Source organism: Sinohyriopsis cumingii, chromosome 3 (genome assembly GCF_028554795.1).
Source record: "Sinohyriopsis cumingii isolate HCF-2022 chromosome 3, ASM2855479v2, whole genome shotgun sequence".
In the NCBI taxonomy this organism is placed as follows: Eukaryota; Metazoa; Mollusca; class Bivalvia; order Unionida; family Unionidae; genus Sinohyriopsis; species Sinohyriopsis cumingii.
In genome coordinates, this window is record NC_142963.1 from 47,579,697 (window position 1) to 47,601,739 (window position 22,043).

The window sequence follows — 22,043 nt, forward strand, 5'->3', positions numbered from 1 at the left end:
GATGTAATGCCGCCGTTCTGTATACCTCCCCGTTGGGTTTCACAAACTGATCAAACTCTCCCTCGAGGTCACTTCGGAATAACCACACCGACACTGGATCGGTTTTACTTATCTGATAAATAAAATCAAACATAGAAATGCTGGCATTTCCGCTCGTGGAACCACTAGCATTTTCCAATTCCGGATAATACTTTACAACACGATCTCGAGGAAATATCCTAACCGAGTCAGTCCAGGCGTGACTGTTATGATCGATAATAGTTATTGGTGCTCCACGGGAATCATATTTACTCTTGTACAATACCTCACCGGTCAACGATGAAACCGTTATAGGAAATTTTAGTAATCGTTCGAGCTCGGCAACATCATTTATTGACGCTCCTTCATCCACTACTTTTGCCGCCCACGCTGCTATTTTAGTCTGTCTTAGCGGTGTTAGGCCGTTTCCTCGCATTGCATTTTTAAAATGTTCCATTACTCGCTCGGCTACACAATTCAACCCTGTGGATTTTATCAATGACTCTGACATCTTCATCGGTTTGAGTTTATCAACGCGTGGTTTCTTCATCGGATAAATTCCATAAATGACTGCGGTCACAGGATACGCTCTGGCATAATACGGTGTATCAATCCCAACAAGTACTCCCGGGTTTGAGTCTTTGGTTACGACGACGGTTTTCCCCCGCCGGGCATCAAGAATAGGGTCTAGTTTGTCTCTGATAATCCACGTTGTTTCACCTGTTTCCGTGTCGTCGACGCCAACGATAAATTTTATCTGAATGAAATATTTTTTATCATCGAGATACCCAATTATGTTCGACGCGATTGTATCGTTGATGGTACCATCAATGATGGCATTTTCAGAAATGATTTTATACGAAGACCACACATGTGCAGCACCATCACGACGAAACTCTTCTTTGGCGTTCTTGATAACACCAATTACGAGTGTGAGTTCTCGTCGTCGTCGATCAAAAGTTAACCGGTCAAGATCGAATCGACCGCCTGCGGGTTTTATTCTGGATAGTCTTTCAAAACTCATTATTATAATTAAGACAAGTATTTAAATAGACAAAAATATTATATATAATGAACGGAAACTCAAAGAGTTTCTCCGGCGATGCTAGCATCGCTCATGCAAAGCATTTCTCATGCAAGTGGATCAAACTAAATTCATCAGCGCCGTGTAACAGACGTTGCAGAGGCGAATACTGTGGACAACATGCTCAACAGGTCCGCGGTGGGAGTCTAGGACCGATACCGTGTATCAGATGCGGCATTGGAGTACGAGGAAAAACGCAATTATGTTCAGCGTGTGGGGGGAAACGCTATCGAGAACTAAAACGGTATTATGATAAAAAAAATCCAGACTCGAACACGTTCTCGGAGCGTGATTACATAAATAAGTTTTCAGGCAAATTATGAATTAGACAAATGATTTGCTTATAGTATAATGAATCAAGAATTCGTCCCCGAACAAGAATTTGTTCCACATCCAACTATTCCAAATTATGAGGCAAACCGAGATGGCATAGTGAGAAACTACAGGCTGAGGAAACAAGTTGGTACAGTTGATAATTCTGGTTATTTAAGATTTACTGCCACGTGCTCAAAGAGGTATTTATGTCATCGTTTTATTTACGAATGTTTCTTTGGAGTGATCCCTAAGGGTTTTGTCATTGATCACATTAACGGTAACATACTTGATAACTCTATAAACAATCTTCGCGTGGTCACTCAGAGCAAGAACTGCCTACTGGGTAACACAGGGCGTTGTAAAACAGTTGCAAGAAGAGCTATTAAATCTATAAACGCAATTACAGGTGAAGAAATTGTATTCCAGTCAATAAACGCCGCAGGTAGGTATTTCGGTATTTGTTCACCTGTTGTACAGCGTGTCGCAGATGGGATCTACAAAACAGCATTTTCAAAGAAGCTCAAACAGAAGATTTCATTCTGTTATATAACTCTTATCGCTGACACAAACGACGATAACTCCTCCACGAGTGTGTAACGCTTTGCAGAGTTGTCGTTGGGTCAGAGGATTTGCTCCCCCTAAGAAAGCCACCTTGATAAAATATTTTATCGAGTTCATAACATGTAATCATTTATTTACCGTAGAATATATATTTTTTTACAAACAATATCCTCGTTTTACTGAATATATCCGACTGTTTTGCTCTTCTGTGCTTGTTATATGACCGCGCTTAAGAAAACATACAATTAAAATATTTTAAACAAGTCCCGCCCACTGCTAGAGCGAATTTCCAACTCGCAAGTAACAGTTGGGTTATATACGAAATCGCTCCCTAAGACCTTTGGGTCGATCGAAAGTCAGCAGCGCAAGCAAAACCATAAATTAAATCCGCCAATGGCGGGTGTCTTTTGTGCACCATCGAATGGTCGATTCAATGGATGGTTTTGCTCTGCTGCTGATCGTAGAAAATGACCCACCTGTGTATGTTTGTGTCGTCATAGGATAAGGTCTTAGGATAAGATTACATGTTCATTGTGCCTTTGCCTGCTATGACACTCGAATCAGAGGTTAAAGGTTGTTCTGTGTTGTATCGTCCCCCCCGAGCTTCTAGACCGTTATTTGACGATCTAGAAGTTCCTCATGGGGTGAGTGACCCCCAAAAATAAACAGATAGATGGATGCATAAAGCTCTACGTCACCTGGGTGCCCACCAATAGAAACATTCAGAAAGAGTGTTGGCCAAAAATAAACGGTAACATGAGGTGCCTAAGGGAAAAATCACAACACGAAGGTCTAATATAAGACCAAGAAAAAAAAATCCTAACAAAGGACTCATGAAAGAACCGTAGGCCGGTGAAGAGTACCCAGTAAGTGATAACCGCTCATCATCTATCTGTTTATTTTTGTTTTTGGTGATGCTAGCACGAGAAGTCCCTTGGACTTCCAGAGAAACTCTTTGAGTTTCCACGCTCATGCAAAGCATTTTTCATGCATTTAAAAATATGAAAATATATAATAATATGAATCACGAAAATATAAATACCATACTTGTTGAAATTAAAGAATTACAACAGCGAGGTTTTAATATTTTACTAGACACTGAAACAATTATGTCAGATTTTGAATCCTTGAATGAGCTATCACAATCGGGGAAGAACAATCTCCCTGCCAGATATAGGTTCATTAAGGGTTTGCAAGATCGCATTTACAGATCACTTGCCACGATAACTGAAAATCAGGTATCTGAATTTATTCCACTGTGCCGTGCAGTTGAGAAGATTCGTCTTGTATTGTCAAGCGAGTATGAGACTCGAAAATTAATTAGCACCAGGGTGAGACGGTTAAAAGGTTATATAAAGAATCCAGACACGGAAATGCCTTGCATTTCTGACGAAAATACTAGTATTTGTGACTACGAGGTCGACAAGGAAGTATAAACCGCATAGCGTGTGACTCACAGCACAAAGTGAAAGTAGAACCTGAGAAACGCTAGCCCCCCCCGGAAACTCAAAGAGTTTCTCGAGTGTAAAGCACATTTCCACGGTAAAAAAAAAGTGTATTATTTTTTTTGCCCGAGCGTGGAAACTCTTCGAGTTTCTCTGGAAGTCCAAAGGACTTCTCAAGGGCGTTTTCAGAGTGTGTGAAACGCATAGCGTTTTCCACTCAAAGAATTTTCGAAATGTTTTACATGAGAAGTCCTTAGACTTCCAGGATTTGCTTAAGCGTTTCAACATCAATACAACAATGAGAATAGTTCATAATCTGTTCTCGTTGACACCAAGCTGTGATCATATGATTTTGCTGTAGCTGTGTTAATTGTGACGACGTTAACAAGAAGTCTTCGTTGCCATACACGTCAACGATTATTTTAACGGGGAAATACTGTCCCGGGGGCTGACTCTTTGAGTTTCCAGAAACGCTAGCGTTTCCAAATGCGGTTTTTATTGCCTCGTGAAGAATTTGCTTATCATGAATATGAACTCGTGCGTGAATGTATTCACACATTATATACAACTGTTTTTTTTTAAATGCGTGAGCGATGCTAGCATCGCCAGAGAAACGCTATGCGTGGAAACTCTTCCAGAAATGCTTTGCATTTCCAATTTGGAAACTCGAAGAGTTTCAGGACTTCACCAGTAAGTTCACGGAGACAGTCTCGCCACGCAGGTCCAACAAATCCCCCCGTTGGTCGGCAAGTTTGAAATTTATCGTTGACAACCACGGATTATTACACCGTAGATAGACGGGATTGATTGGTTCTTGCACAATCAGAAAACCAGGGGGGTCTCTTGGTGTGAACGTATACAGGATAAACCCCTGTTGTGCCGTCGTAGTATCTGATGCGCTGTAACTGCCGTCGATGACGTCACATACAAGATTGACCGCGATAACATCTGTGATATTTACGATCCCGGGTGAGATGTGTCTGCCATCGGATGCTGTACTGTTGTCGTGTCTTAAAATAACAGGTTGTGGTTTTGTTCGCGTGTACGTGGCAGAAATATCTTCGAAAGATTCCGCGATGAGATCCTGGACTGATTTTCTCAGTGTGCTCACGTTATATCCAGGAAGTTTAAAATCTGAAATATCCTTCACGGGAATACCAAATCGGGATGCAAAATTCGATCTTTTTTGGGTTCCATAATCGCCTTTGAGATCCAGTAGATTCTGAATTACTTTTTGATTCATAAATTCCATCGTGGATACGAGTTTGTTTAGTTTTTCTATGGTGGTGATAATGTTCGTGCGTGGTTTTGTTATATCAGAGATATAATCTTGAAAATATACTCGCAACAGGTCTAGCTGTTGTTTATGTGCTTGTTTGATCGGATTAAAAAAATGAGCTTCTATGTCTTCTGGAAGGTATTCACGGAATCTCCCGTCTTCGAAAATTACATATATTATATCCAAGGGGTGTCTATCTAATGTTGAAAACCGGGCTTGGCCTGATCGTAATTGATCTGGAAATAATAAATGCTCGCCGTACACGAGGTCGTGTAGTTCTTCCTTCGTGGTCTCGAAATCCGATTTTTCAGGTTTTGGTGGACCCGGTTCAACCTCGGGTCGTTCTCGTGGCCATCCTAATACTGTTCGAAGAGAGCTGCTATAAATATCCACGGCGTATCCCGGTGTTGAGATTTCAATGACCGCAGACAGCGTTGGTTCATGAGCTGTTATAGATATTTTGGCTTCCTTGCCGGTGATTCGTTTTATTTGGCGTTGTATCTCATTGTTGATTTCTTCGATCTGATAACTCCCAGTGGGTAGCGTAATTGTATCCCAGTCGAATTCGTCAGAGTCGGCTTTGGTTTTCCACGAAAACACAAACGAATTATTTGGCTGCTGACCGCCAAATGATTCCGCTCTGACATTAGGCCAGCTGTGATACGCACTGAGCTTCGACAACGCGATTTCGTTCACGGCAATTGGAGTTCGAAAATTAATGCTGAATTGTGGTGTCGTCGAGGACACTGAGATCATTGTGGTCCTTACCGGCGTTGTGTTTGTGACTATTTGTTGAAGCAGTTCCTGTGGCGTTGCCATCAGTGACATTATTTATTTGTTTAGTTTTCAAATAGTCATTGTACGCATCTGACATTAGTTTGAATTCAGAATCTGATATCAACGCGGCGTCGCTGGATTGCGCGTCTAACGATGATGATATCAGCGATGATAATTTCTGATATGCGGTCGTGGCTGTATTTAATTTTGTCGTGTAATCGTGTAATTTTGTGACCGCGCACGAGGATATTTTTTTTGCTATGATGCCGAAAACTCCTGCCGTGGTTGTGGTCGCACAAACAGAGATCGTGGCGGCGACTGCAATTACCGGAGTGACCGCTGATAGTATTACTCCGGCGGATGCAACAACGGCAGATACTGAATAAACCGCGATGTCTAACACTGTTATGCGGCGCTTGTATTTTTTTACTTTTTGACTGGTTACTTCGATGACAGTTTTTAACTCAGATTGCCACTCACGGACTTGATTGTATCGATATTGTTGAGCATCTGGAAATCCTTCGGATTTCAACGTTGACATTTATTTAAAAATCGCTGCCGATTTTCAATTACGCGGTAACCAATTGAGGTGTTGAAGCGACGAATTCCAAACACCACCAGTAAGATGTTGCTGTTAAACTATCGTCCTCGGCTTCAAGCATAAATGTTTCCTCGGTTCCGCTGTTTAGTATTACGGTTACAACCCCGGAATACTTATCGGTGGAATGTCTCCAAGGATATGTTGTGAAGATTTCAAATTTAGCGGCTGAAAACACAGACAACCTGTAAACACCGGTGGCCGTTGCTGTATATTTGATAGTGCTATTTTGTCGTGACCATGTTGCGAATCCCGATGATACCGTGAATACGATGTTGGTGATATGCCCGGGAGTAACTCCAGTGGGGACTTTAATCAGACTGGTTTTGTTAACGATCTCAGGAATACCCAATACGATATTCTGCTGTGTTTGTTTGATCGTGTCAATGCTGGTTTTGATTTCAGAAAGCTTCATATCGACGACTGGAGGAGGCCCAAAGAACTTATCCACGGTTTCACTAGTTTTTTGAAGGTTTCTTTGGAGTCTTTTAAACCCGTTCACGTGAACATCATACTCTAACCGCAACGTGGCTAGTTTATCATCAACGGTGTCTACGTATTGTTTATTTGCGGCATCTTCGAGACCTTCCGGATTTTTTAGAACGGTTATTTTGTTTCCATTCATGCTAAGTTCGCCTGTCATCGTGTCACCGGCTTTTTTCACACATTTATCAACACCTTTATCAATACTGTCTTTGATGCTTGCGATTGATATGTTCGAGTCCTTGATCCGGCCGCCATCACTAAATGCAACGAAGTTATCCTTGGTAGCTCCAAGAACTCTGCGAATTATATCATTCCACTTAATGTTGCTCGTTCTTAGTTTTCCTTGCCTGTCTTGGAAAATAGCAACTTCATCTGGGTCAACTCCAGCTATATTCAAAAGATTATCGACTTCATCTTTGGTCGCATATTTTGAGAGATCAGCATCTGTGCTTGGTTTACCTCCTCGTGTGAAAGGTCTTCCGTAAATATCCACCATTATTCTTATTGCTGTTTTTCAAATGCGAGCATGAAAATGCTAAGCATTTCTCGATGCGGTATATTCATACACTACTCGATGCGGAGGAGTTGCTGGATTTCTTGAGATTGCATCAAGAACATTTAAAACCTCGTTTCCACAAATGGGCGGATCAACTAATGTTTGTGTTGGTAGCGTCGACTGCCACACTGGAATATTAAAAAATCTGCTGTTGAGAGTGCGAGGCACTCCGCGGACATACCTGAGAAACTCAGTTGGCGGTGCTAAACCGTACGAATCGAAATAGATAATTCCACGTGGATCGATCGCGTAAGCAACCCAGTGAGTTCCCGGACCATCTTTGTTGTCGAGATTGATAATGCCAGTTTCTGGATTATTCGGCCGCGTCGGTAATTGATCTCGCATAAATACTCCTCTGAAATGTTTTATACGCAATTTTTTAACAGCATCGAGTAAATCAAAATTGCTCAACGGCGTTAGAATTTTTTTGGATACCATGATGGTGGAGTTCCTGGTAGTCTTAGACCGCGTCCCTTTTTTTTCTTGTATCCTTTTCCCGTTGCCTTTTTTAGTGCCATTCCAGCTGCAGTTCCAACTGCACCTAACGCTGCAGCTTTTGCCGCTGCGCCAAGTAATCCTGGAATTGCAGCAGCTAGTATTGGGATGAGGGGAAATATTCCACCGGTTTTAGTCATGTCCTTGATAGCTGCAGCAGAGAAATCAAGGCGGATACCGGTTTTTGCTGTTAGTGCCTTATTAAAATGTTTAATCTGAGTATTAGTCAACGACAGCTTGTTTGGACCACCAGTAATCTGATCTCGTTTTAGTGTTATTGATGTCCCGCACGTGCTTGCGTTCTTTGATTGCAATTTCTTCGTTTGACCGGAAGTCAAGGTGACATTAACATGACTGTATGACATTATATCCTAAGTTTGATTTTAATTGCGTTACATATTCTCGATTGGAGCGTCGATGACCCTCATTCGTCCGCCAACACCTTCAAGCAGCATTGCTTTATCGGAGAGTATGACAGCGATCGCTCTAAAACCAGCAGGCGGGCCGAGGGGAAACACACCTACACGAGCTTTGAAGTGTATATCAACGACAGATTGTTTTGTTAGATCCAAATGTTCCAGCGAAAAGTAATAAATCGGATACAGCGTTGTAAAATCCAGTTGTGATATCTGCAACCCGGTATCAATATTTTGATCACGTCCCATAAATGTCATCAAACGATGATACGCCCGTGCAACTTCATTTCGCTCATAATCTATCAGTATATACTCGGATGGTTCCTGATGCCCGTTTATTCGCAGCGAAACCTCAGAGACACCAAGTTTGTCAAATATCATATTACTCTGTAGTTGGGAAGACAACCTCGCATTTTGCTGGAGTGCAACAAAAATATGTCGCGGCGCTGATATTCCCTGTTGTGATGCTATGTGCCACGTGAACTGCCCAGCACCGGCACCTTGAATGGAATCTGTTGATGTTGTTAACCACGATATCAGTGATTTACCACCTGTGTCCATGAAAGAGAGTAATCGTTGCTCTTCAGTGATCGATGGGGACATCACTGGCATCCACAAAGCAAGCTTGAATAATATTACTTTACCGCCAGCAACACCGTCTTCTCGCCAGATAGCGTCAACGTCATCACTTTTTCGGTTAAGTACAACTGTATGATTGGCTCCAAAAATAACCTTTCTGACATGTCTGCAAAATCCAAAGATGTGAGACAGTGGAATTGCGCATGAAAATCTCCTACGTTCACCTTTTAACATTAATTTACGTGTAGCAAAACCTAAATTGTAATCTGGACTAGGCCTTAATATTGGAAATGCAGCACCTGGTCTGGCCGGAAATCCAGCCGGTTGCGGGTCCATAGCAGTGCCTTGTGCTGTTTGTACTTGAATAGTAGATCTGTGTTCAGGATGATCAGAATTATCCTTAGCGAACATCATAGTCGGACCAGCTGATCTAGTGTAATCATCTGAGTATCTCGCTAATCCCAGGATTGTTGTAGCAACGTCGACATTATCCTGAATTATTTCAATTTCTCTTCCGTCAATGCTGTATGAAGCACTTTTGAACAGCGCCATGATACCGTTATTAACAAAACCAACTTGAACATTAGCTCCGTATTCTGTATTAGCGTCAACATTTGTTACAAGTTCACCCGTGACTTCAAGAAATGCTTCAGCGGGCAGGAAATATCTACTTGTATCCTGGACTCGTAATTCAATTCGTCCGCGTTGATTAGGTACTGTTGCCTCATAAGAATAATACTGATAATCGCGCACGGACTCATCTTTTAGTGTTGGTGCATCCATGTCGAACGCTGGATCAGATATAGGTTTGAACATTATATAAAATTATTGTCTTCTAAAACGAAATCCGCTTCCTGATATCAGGCTTGTATTTATTTGTTCGGGTGTTTGGGTTACAAGCTCTGCAAGTTTTTGATTGGCAGCCTGATTTATTACTTTACTGACGTCCGCGGGCATAAGTTCAGTACTGGCCAGTTTCACCGGTGGCGGTTTTTTTGATCTACGAGTTAACCGTAACAGTCTATCCTTGATTGACGCGAATGCCTTCCCGGCGAGATCACCAACAGATCCAAGGGCTTTATCCTTGACAACATCAATAGCTTTCATCGACAATTGTTTTGCAATCGGTAACACCTTAGGGGCTATTCTTGAAAACAAACCAGTAACTGTATCACCGAGACCATCTCCGTAGGTTGCTCTGTAGACTGGTAATCGCGAGTTCACTACGCGGACTGGTAACACGCTAGTGTGTCTAGGTTGAGAATTGTGCACGATCATTTTATTTAATTATTGTTTCTCTAACTAAATTTACTAGTCGCTGTGGTAACCATCCGCGAGTTCATCAATGAGTCCCCGGTAAACGCCAATATCCATAATACCACGCTGAAATAGTCTCTGACAGATATCTGCGGCCTCGTTTATAATTTCCGGAGAGTTGTTTCCGGCACGTTTTCCTCCGATGAGAACTTCTAGCCGTGATACGTCATTGATGATATTATCAGGGCAGATGTGGTTATTATATCCGCGACCGGTGTAACCTTTTCCTGTTTTCTTTAGTTTTGCTGATATTTTAACAATTTCATCAAATACAGATCTTTCCCTTTTTTCTATCTTTTCTACCTTAGAGTGGGTACCCTTTTTCGGTATTCCTTTTTGTAATTTTTCTCTTTCCTCCTTTAAATTTTTTAATTCATTTTTTAATTCTTTTATTCGCTCTTTCAGTATTTCCTCTTCTGATATATCGGGGGGGATGGGCGACGAAACAGGAGTGGTAAAATCATCATCAGGAGCGCTAGCCCCCATTTGTTCAGGTGATGAAATTTCAGGCACTGGATCAGGCAGTGTTATTGCGGGGTCTATTTTTAGAGCTGGTGGTTTCTTCTCCTGTAGTCTCGACTGTTTTTTCATTTCCTTTTCCTGTATTTTTTTCTTCTTTTCTTCCTCCCTTTCCTGCCTTTTCATTTCCATTTCCTGTATTTTTGCCTGCCTTTCCCTTTCCTTTGCCTTCATTTGTTTGTCTCTTAGTTCCTTATTAACCCCAATTACGCCAGTTTTTATAAAATTATAGGTATCATCAGTGCTAGATATTCGAGAAATACCTCGGTTTACTTTGTAAACATAATCCCTCCAATCAGCCTGGGTTATACCCGAGGCAGCTCCTGGTTTTAGAAATTCTTGCCGGTTAGGATAATTTAAGACAATCCAAGTAGAAAACTCCTTAAGTTCATCCACGCTAGTAAGTGGAATATTTTTTATCTCAGTAATACCATCTTCGGTAAATTTATTAATAAATGTTTCCTTAGCAACTGTCACTACTCCGGCGGCACCTGGATCAACTACAGCACCTTCATCTGCCTGTTGCTGTTTAAGTTCTTCTATTGCTTGAAGTAACCCTCGTTTTGTTTTGGTAGGGTCAGCAGGATCAGGTTTTCCTACAATTGCAGTTTTAACTTCACCAGTAGCTGCTGTAATAGGCTTAAATAATTCCTCCGCAGATGTTGCAAACTCAACTCGCGCTTCTTGTCTTGCTCGTAATTTTTCTTTAACGGAATCATGGACCGGAATAAATTTTTTAATCGCGGCTAGTCGTTGTCGTGCCAATCTAGTTGTGAGTGCTTCTCCGATATTTGCCATTATTTATTTATCAATGATTTAATTCCGTTAACATAAAAATGTTTTCTCGTAGCAGCAGAGGGGGCGCAAACTACACCTGATTTTTCGATGATACCTCACCGTGGAAATTATGTCGGATACGAGTCGGATTTATTGAAATAACTCGCGTTATATCAGCGGAAATACAAAGCATTTTCAAGACATTTTTTTTTGTCTCGTTTTCTGAATAAAAGTGTTATTTCGTCGAAATAACGCTTCTATCGGGAATAGTTTCCGTGGAAGGGGTTACTTGTAAAACTGTTTTGGTCTGTTCGCCCCCTCTGCTGCTAAAAAAAAGGTCAAAGTTTCACATTAACTGTCTGACAATAGAACGGGGGGGGGGGTACTATTGACCCCCCCCCCTTGCCCCAATGTGCGACCGCCCATTTTACGTGCCTTTTCTCGCTGTGATACGCCTTATTATTCCCCCATGGCAAGCCCCTTTTGCACATTCTGGTCAGTTCTGGCTAAATTGCAAAATAGCTGAAGTTTTGATTTAAGTACGCAAACAATAAAGCCGGTGTGACTAATGAACAGAATCCTTATCCTTGCATTGATCTTGTGAAAAGGACCGCCCTTCGGACATACTTCAAAGAAACCATGTTCGACAGTGTGTTTATGTGTAAGCACCAGCAATTGATTGCCGAAATAAACGATGCCTATTTTGTTGTTACTTACGATGCCATGGACTTCATTTTAACAGTTCATATCTGCAGTCACAAGTTACCGTACATGTGGCAACTGTTTTTCTCAAGTTTTATGCCCCACCTTATTTCCTTAGGTTTAAGTCTTAATGCATGTAACACTGTTTGCTGAATAAAATATTTATTCAGAATTAGTTCTTTAGGGCCACATATACTGCATGGTATATTTTGTTTTATTCCTTGTAATTTAATCATGGTAATTAAACTTTTCATATACGGTAGAGGAATGTCAGGTGTTAACTGGCCGAGTTTCTTTGGCGGAAATGGAGATGCGATTTTGTTTGCAGAGAAAATTTCAACGTGATCATTCATTTAAGCTAATTGGTGACAATTTTATTCTTTTAATTATTTTTTTTTTACTATAGTACTGTTGTAGTTGTTTAAAAACTCTGAAATTTACTTGAGTAATGTTTAATCTTCACGTTCTATTTACTGAAGAAGAAAAAAAGAAGAAAAAAACTGTTGTATGATATTAATTATTTCGTCCAGTGCCGGGTTTAGACGTGTGTGCGTGTGATTTGAATTTTTAACGTAGCTTTAACAATTTTTCAGTCATATCGCTACGATGTCAGCAGTGTGGCAGTTTAGACTGTGGATTGCATACGTTATATTTAAAAATGGTTTGGGGTTGGGTTTTTTTCTTCTGACAAATGAAAATTGACAGACATAATGTAATAATCGGGACTTCGCTGCGCAGAATTGAGAGATATTACGAGATCGGGATGTAGATGAGGAAATACCCCAAAATCGGGAGGTTTTTCTCCCGGCTTGAGAGTTGACAGGTATGAACTGTCCGGGCTTGTGGAATTTCATTCAGGACTTTAGTTTATTTAAGTCACCAGCCCGGGGCCTGTGCCTAACAAATTTCTTTTAGCACTTACCAGTACAGTACATAAACTATTATATCAGACTGCAGATTGAACTTTTGAATGTGCAACCCAAATGTGGTCTCCTGTCTGCCTCGCTCGCCAATGTTTATGTTTGTGTTCGAGGACTGGATGGTATAGCGTCACGGTACCACGTGATCTGTCGTCTTATTAAAACTCGGAAAAACTCGGTAATTTACGGAATCGTAGTATCTTCCACGCAATATAATCACTACCCGCTTACGATATTGAATTCATAAACATTGCAGTCGAATTAAAATCTGTAGAGAATTACATACGTAAAAGGAAAATTTTGATTTCTAGTCTCCTTTAAGTCTATTTCTTAATTGCTGAATACATGAGTTTGCAGTATATCCAACATGTATGTATTGTTTCTAAGTGAGAAAGTATGCGCATGCCTATAAAAGCAATTAAGTTTGGTTTCTGACGTACAATGTCTGGTATTTGGGTCTAAAGACTCTGGCATGATCATAATTACATAGACCAGAAAATAGTTTGAAGCCTTTTTCGCTCGTCTGAGATAAAGTGAGTAATCAGCATAGAGAATTTATGATGGAGAAGTTCTCAATGCAATCAGAAAACTAAACGTATCTGGTTGTGTATGAGATCACGAATCTACTTGGTATCGGTTTGATGGTTCGTTATTTTCCAGCTTCGATCTTACAGCAAGTATAAAATAGTTCATAGAATTATACGCAAATTAAACCGGAAATTAAACAGATTAAGTTAAGCAGATTAAATCCTCATTTCTGACTTTAAAAACCAGTGTCGCTGTCTCGTCCACCCTCGTTTACTTCTTGCCTTCGCAATCTTCTGTGGCTTTCTTGTCACATAATCGCAAGGCATCATATTTTCAAGGATCGATTGGGCCAGTCCAGTGCTAAATATTGGACCATTATGGTTTCAGATATGGCAATGAAAGAGCACGGAAAATGATTGACTCTGGAACCAATGATGTCACACATGTTCTGCGCGCTAAAATGAGATAATAACTTCAAACGTAGAGTGGGAATTATACTAAGTAAAAATATGTCCTGTCGGATGTCTTTGCAGTCCAGTAAACTCGGATCTTGTACAAGATTTCTCTTTTCTTGGGTGTACAAGTGCTATTCTCAAAAAAAAGTCCGTTCTTAATTGTTTCCAATACATATTATAATCTGACTAACAAGCAAAAAATGACATACTAAAAAAATGAAACATACTTTTTTATCTTCATATCATAAAGTGGATTCCTGTTCTTGAAGAATGTACTTTGCCACACGTTCTTTAAAGTGAGACAATTTATCTCTTTCAACTAGGACTTTTGAACGTCAGAATCATGCAGAGAGACAATCAGACTGGATATGTAGAATTATAGTCTCATATATTTATGGGGTAAGAGAATAGCATATATTTCCTGTATGACTTTTGCATCAACGAGGCATGAAATAGACACAATTGGCTTTCAAAGTTTCATGTATAAGGTTCGGCGCTTATGCAGGGAGACCAGTAAAGAAAATGTCGCTCGGTCAGGTAAAATATCAAGGTCTCATTGCAGTATTTAACGTTACAATCGAAAACCAAATAGGAAAACTGAGGGTCGGTGTCTTCAGCTGATAAAACTGTATCGGCACTAATTTCAAGACACTTTACATGTCTACCAAGATATATCGTTAACAAAAATATAATCCAATGATCCATTGCTACAGAGATAACCCATATCCTATATGACAAAGCCTACCCAGAGGGAGTAATAGCATCTTGCAAGAGTGTTGCGATCCCTGTTCCGATTTTTTAATTAGACTGTTATCCTTAATTGAACATATCATGTCTTCTAAATGAATTATATGGGCTTTTTTATATTTCTTAGCACATTTTCAAACAAACAAAAAACTATAATTAACGGAATTTAATGGCACATTCATAATGAGAGAACCACTCTCTTGCATTGTTCAAAGATTGTAAACATAAAAGACATAGTTTCAAATAATATCATTAATTCCCTCCAATAGAGAATACTACGATCATGTAATACTGAGTATCCAAACATTACATATTTGGCTCGTGAAAGTTAAGCAAGTACAAACTTATTATTTACATATGCGATTGGTATCAAATAGCCATATGTGACGATGAAGTCAACAGAATAATTCATGATTCTTTCATGCTTCATGTGTAATGAAAACTTGAAACGGTAGTCTTTGGAGAAAACTTGCACTTATGATAACGACATAAAGATTACACATATTATATACATACATTTGTGTCACTCAGGTAAACATCATTATCTGAATAATAATGACATACGTTCCTGATGCTTTGGATTAGTTCAGAGAGAATACTCTATAAAAAATATATATTTATTCAATGTCTAATGTAAAACTGTTAAGGGTGTTATTATTTCTTTGTCATGTATGTTAGCCTTTGTTGGAGTATTAACTAATCGTGACCAAACTGCTAAATAGTATTTTGATAAAATGATAATCATCTCTCCTCTATATCATATTATTTGATGAACTCTTGTCAAGTAATAAAGAAACTCTCTCACTCACTCAGTCAAACTCTCTCTCTCTCTCGCTCTGTCTCTGTATCTCTCTCTCTCTCTCTCTCTCTCTCTCTCCAGAGTCCCATCAATACTCGTTCTTGCTGTATTATCTTACTACAACATCACCAACACGAAACATTTAAATTATTCGTGCTTCATGTTACTAGCACTTCTATCGATCGACCTTTATTCTTAGAAAGATTTGGGTGAATTTCCCAAAATTTCGTTTTCGGATAAACTGACAATGTCATGAGTTATGTGCGGTACTCTCTATAATTCTGTTGTTAATTTGCCTGATTATATTACCAAGCATAACATTCTATGTTAAACTTCACTTTATGTGCCAAAGTATTTGAACTGGTGTTGATACGTGTTTTCATTTTGATGTTGTGAAGGTCATATGAAAAGTCTTTTCAGGTCATAAAGATTACTTTAAACTAAATATGTGGTGTTGATAACTTTAGTAATTATTTATCTTGTTTTAAGTCAGGGTATGTTTTCTGCAATACAATAAATGATTCGTAAACCAGCATATGTGACGCGGATACTTCATCTATGATAGAGAAATTATAACCTGCCATATAGTGTCATGTTGCACCAAATGAATACAAAAATGATACCAACCGTTTCACTAGCTACAAGTCATTTAAACACAAAGTAGCTGATGAACCATAGTTCACTGTCAACTACCTGATGGTATAACGGTACCAATTGCGCAAGTCCAGGTGGGCGGAGCTTAAGGTGTATGGAACATTGCATTCATAATTAAAGAACAACACTAGCTGTGATTGGTGCATTATGTAAGAGTTGTACTTTCTGTTTGGCTTAAAAGAAAGTTGAGCCTCTTGGCAACATGTGAGTTTGTGTTAATTTCTATCTAGATCATATGTTGTATTTTTTATGATTTTTTTTAAAATATGGTACACATGGCTGAGAATGTGCTTGTTGTGACTAGGTAACTCTTACCCCTGTCTAGTTCCAGTAGAGTTATCTCTCTTAAATGCAATGGAGTACCTGGTTATGTCATTGTCAAATTGACAATCTAGCATTGTTCTATATGACAGTGTGTGACATGCATGCCCAAGTAGGACAGAAAGTATATTTATTTCACAAAACATTAGCATTGAGGTATATGGAAAAACAATTGGTACCGTGATACCTAAAGGAAAGAATAGCCTCACAGTGTATCCATAGAAACGCATACATGTGGGCGGCATTTATGAACTATACTAGTTTGATGTAGGAAAACAAATGTGTGCTGAACACTTTTGGTCAAATATTGAAAGTTCTTTAAGAATAAAATGTATGAAATCTTCAGAAAATAGCACAACAGGGCTTTAGATGGGGACTTTTGATAACTATAGCTATGATAGATATAGGCTTGTGTTACCTGATGCCTTTATGTATGTGCTGTTACCTCCTAGATTGGAATGCATGCAATAAAATAAGTTATGTAAACATAATATAGTTGATTTTAGCCAAATATTGGCTATTTTACCTGCAAAAGATGAAAAATAATGCGTACAAAAACAGCTATCTTGTTCTTGTAAGGCATGCCATAAACCAGGATAGAGAACACTCTAAGTACATAGATCACTTGTACCATGTGGGATATTCTGGCATGAGTAATTTTTAGGTAATTTATTAAGGATATGGTGTTCCTTCCCATTTTGATTTGAATTGTCCTGCTCTAATTGTCCTTTTTTTTTTTTTACACTCTCCTGCTTTGAAATTGTTCATGTAGTTAGTTCAGTTCTCTTGCATTTCCTTTTGTTGAAGAAGCAGTGAATACCAACAAACAAGAACAGTTTCCTTAAGTCAGCATTTGTATAAGCCCAATTATAATCTACTATTGACTTTCAATTAATCCTATTTCTTTCTGTCAAGCTGCTCTTGTGGAATTTCCATGTTTGGTCCAACATTACAGAATGATAACCATTTCAGTCACACAGTGCATATTCATTACATTCAAATCCACACTGTTCTTGAAACTTTGCATCCCATCACAAGAATGCAAATTGGCATGAGATGATATCTGCATGGTTATGGAAGGCTGCACTCTACATGCCGACATTGTAGAAAATATGAACTATGTGATATGAAAGAGTTGCGTCATCTTAGAAATTAAAATGACATGACTCTTGAGGTCTCCACTAAATATAGGAGTCTAAATGTTAGGTTCTCACTTTATCAGTAATGTATTTTGAGATAATTTAATTGCAATGAAGTTAATACAGGTTGTTGATGAACTCATCTATATTACATGGATAATGTATTAGAGGTTACCACACCTCATGTATGTCATTCAGTTATCTCCCTTACACCAGTCATAACATTTCAAGGAAATAAAATCTCACATCTTCAGTGACTGGTTATGAAAATAAAGAGAAGATTTGTGAAGTATTATATTAGCCCTCCATCTTGATGCAAATGTAAGTAGAAGCAATTTAATAATTTCTCACAGTAAAGTTTACAAGCTTAAAAACTGATAAGATATGTTCTGCTTGGATCTGAGATAAGTTTCTCTCTATCTTATGCCAATTATTATTAAATTCTTATGTAGAAGAAATATACTTTATATGTATCTATATTATCTAAATTATTCACCCTTTTATATTAGATGGAAATGAACACAACTTCACTTGAAATTTGGGTACCTGTAAGGGATGTTATAGCACAGTTGCCTTTGGGCTGTCCTTGGACCTGTTGGGCCCTGCCCCATATATTTGTCCAAGGTAAGGTCATGAAACTTTCACTTCTCATTTTTCGCATTGCTGATTTTGCCTCATTTAATTCCTTTATCATAAGCTACCTCTCCCTTTTAGATAAACACTTTCCTCCTGTTTTTAACTCCATTTGATGTGCTATACTTAGTGTTTACATTTGGCATTTTTCTGTATTTTATTCCCCTAATTTCACCCCCCAATCCAACATAACCACTTAGAAGCTGCGATTTACTATGTTTGGTGACTGATTGGCTTATTGAAACAATTTTATTCACATTACAAATTAGGAAAGCTTACTATCTGTGTTACAAAGAGGATGGGTAGGTGGACCTTTGTGTGAGGACTGGTGGTTAGTGACCTCTTGAATCTGCAGATAGTGTAAAGTGGTCAAAGCTTATACTTTATAATAAGATTGGGTCATGTCCACCTGTCTCTGATGTTAAGTTCTGTACCTACCAAACAAATATAAATTCCTTTCTTTTAGGTGAATTGTACATTTTGAAGTAGGACAGGTACATACTATTTGGTACATTGACCTTTGACCTAGTTATTACATAATATGGCATAATGTGATTTATCCCATATCACCTATGTGAAGTTCAATAAGTGCTGATATGAATAAGATACAACTCATAGTTGAAAGAATTCATTTTATTTCAAAAGATGATTTTGATAGTGAAGCAAAAGTATGAAAACAATAGTTCAAACAGCTCAATGAGATTTCTATACACATTCATATAACACATAGCTTAGTACCTCATCAAATTGTTTTTCACAAGTGAGACTAAGTATATTTGTTACTTATACAGTCCCGAACTATTTCACAGATTATTGGAAAAATTAAGGTTTGCTATAGGTATAACGGTACCAATTGCGCAAGTCCAGGTGGGCGGAGCTTAAGGTGTATGGAACATTGCATTCATAATTAAAGAACAACACTAGCTGTGATTGGTGCATTATGTAAGAGTTGTACTTTCTGTTTGGCTTAAAAGAAAGTTGAGCCTCTTGGCAACATGTGAGTTTGTGTTAATTTCTATCTAGATCATATGTTGTATTTTTTATGATTTTTTTTAAAATATGGTACACATGGCTGAGAATGTGCTTGTTGTGACTAGGTAACTCTTACCCCTGTCTAGTTCCAGTAGAGTTATCTCTCTTAAATGCAATGGAGTACCTGGTTATGTCATTGTCAAATTGACAATCTAGCATTGTTCTATATGACAGTGTGTGACATGCATGCCCAAGTAGGACAGAAAGTATATTTATTTCACAAAACATTAGCATTGAGGTATATGGAAAAACAATTGGTACCGTGATACCTGATAGCAAATAACGTTTTGGCTGACACAATCGTTACTCAATAATATGATCCTCGATAAAGTTTGAAAATCAATGTTATCTACGTATATTTAATTATGGTAACTCGATTGGATTTGTTTTCATAATGTTTTCTTTATACTCCTTCCCTTTTTATATGACATTATTAGGCAAATCCCATAAATATATAGCTGCCTTATGTATGAGGGCCAGTGGGTCGATCAATGACTCTCAGACAACAATAATAAACTTTATCTAGTAAGAATAGAAAAACATATATCAATAAAATTGTCTTTGGCATAGAATGAACCCAGAACCGTTATTCAGCGACTGTCGTGTTAAGTTTTGATTTAGCACATTTCATTCGATTTCCTGAAAAAGTCGTCGTACATTACGCATTTGCTAAGCGTTACAGCGGTTCATCTAGGATGCTGAATTATAGATACGAGATGAAATGGGACTGTGGGTGTAAGCTAAGAGATACTATTTTCGACAGTATGAACACAGGCAATTAGTTGGTTGGATTTTATGATCTGGGAGTTAAGTATCTTTCCAAAGTAAACGCCAAACCAACCGTAGCGGCATGTACTTGGATGGAATCTAACCCGCGATCCTTGGTTTACGAGCCTGTCACTTTAATAGCTGACTTACATCCATTCCATAGACATGTAAATTGCATTTTGTAATCTTAATGCATGCATATCTTTTATGTAATCCATTCTCGTGTTTTATAATCTCACAACTTAATAGACAATAGTTTTGAATGCCGATCTAAGTAGACGTACAAAAATTGACCAAACGCTCAACTCAAAGTATAATTAAAATTAGTGGTGTGATACCTCCCAATAGATGGCTTCCAATCACTATTATACAGGAATCATAGCGAGTATGGTACATAATAAGCTGATGGTCTGATTCTTTGTTGACCAAATTTACAAGGTAACTGCATGTGTTGTATCAATCCGTCCAAGTTGCTGTTCATTGTAGTTGGTTTGTGGTAGGAAAGAAAAGTATTGATGACTTGAAGAGCATGGCATTGCCTGAAACCGTGTAGCTAGAAACAAATTCCCGTTCTGATATCATAAACAACAATATTAATTGCAGGTAAGCATATTTTACTTTCGCCTTTTTGTGATTTAAACAGGCAAATTGCTCACATACCCCTATATTCACACAAACTCTACACACAAAAACACACAGGACTAAAATTGTCCAAAACAATTGTTTGTTTATCCATCAATAATCTCTAGTAGTTTCCCAATCTATAAAGGACATCTGCCAATGCAAAATGTTTCCAGTGTCGGAGATGAATGCCACGGTTTGTTTGCAGTTGAATTATTTAAGCTACCCCTGCAGTTCGCACACACGTGCTCATAACGTGAAAACTTATCGTCCGCATGTAGACAAAACAAACAAACAAAGAGACAAAAGAGAACAAATTATCACATATACGACGTTGTCATAATCACTTGTTTTTATTAAAGGACGTTATTCTGCTTATATCTTTTCCAGTGTTTATTGTGTTTATCTTGTACCGAACAACTGATACGACAAGTGCATGCATAGTTTCTGGACCCTATCACTCTCAACGAACCAAAGATGGACTGGATCCAGAAATACTTGTGGTTGAGGTGTTCAGTTAACTTGAAGTACTTATGAACGGTTTGTTTTTGAGACAAAGTCCAACAATCAGTTACGTCCTTACAGTACAAAGTTGTGAACCTCAGTAAAGACTTTTGGAACATTTAAGTACAAACTCTAGTCATTCTTATTTTCTTTCTGGGACCAACAAGACTCCTGACTGATATGATTTATTCTCCAAATTTTGAGGTACTTTTCAAAAACGACTCGGGGAACTTGCAAAATATTTATTGGTTTCATATACATAACACGGTCTACAAGCAACCCAGCTTTCTTACATGTAGTAACCTCTTTCCATTTTCTACCTTAGCATCTATCTTGGATTCAAAAGTCATGCGACTTCAGCACCAAGTGACTATTTAGTAAACTTTATCCAAAGCAAGAGTCAACGTAGAAAGACTGGTTATATTTTTAGGCCAGTATGGTCATTTTGGCATAGTTTTCCACTTTTCTCCAGTTTTTCAATGCAAACATGGCTATAAGGATTAAGCCAAAACCACTAAATAAAGAGAAATTAAATTTGATAGGAATGATTGTGTGTATATATAGCTAGTCATTAGATTTTTAGCGCCTTATGGTAACTCCTCCACTTTTCATACATTTGATTAAACGAATAATTTTAGATTGATTAATTTAGTTGCAGCTGATTGTGCATGTGCATTGTTCTTTACTGCCAACGAAACATAAATGTCTGTGGAAGAACGAATTAAGATTGTATTCTTTTATATTCCAATATGAATCTTTGATAATGATAAAAGAATCAGCACGCTTACTATTTCCAATTCAAAGTGGCATCTTTAAATATCAATATTTATTTGCATTATTTTATTTAACTATAAATAACTTTGCACTCATATGCTAAGACATTTCTCGTGCTAGTTTGGAAATCAGAGTGCGTCAACGATATTCAGACCTGCTCCACACGCATCATGAAACATGACTTGTTGAACAAGACGGCCATGGTACTTAAGTCAGTGTGTTTG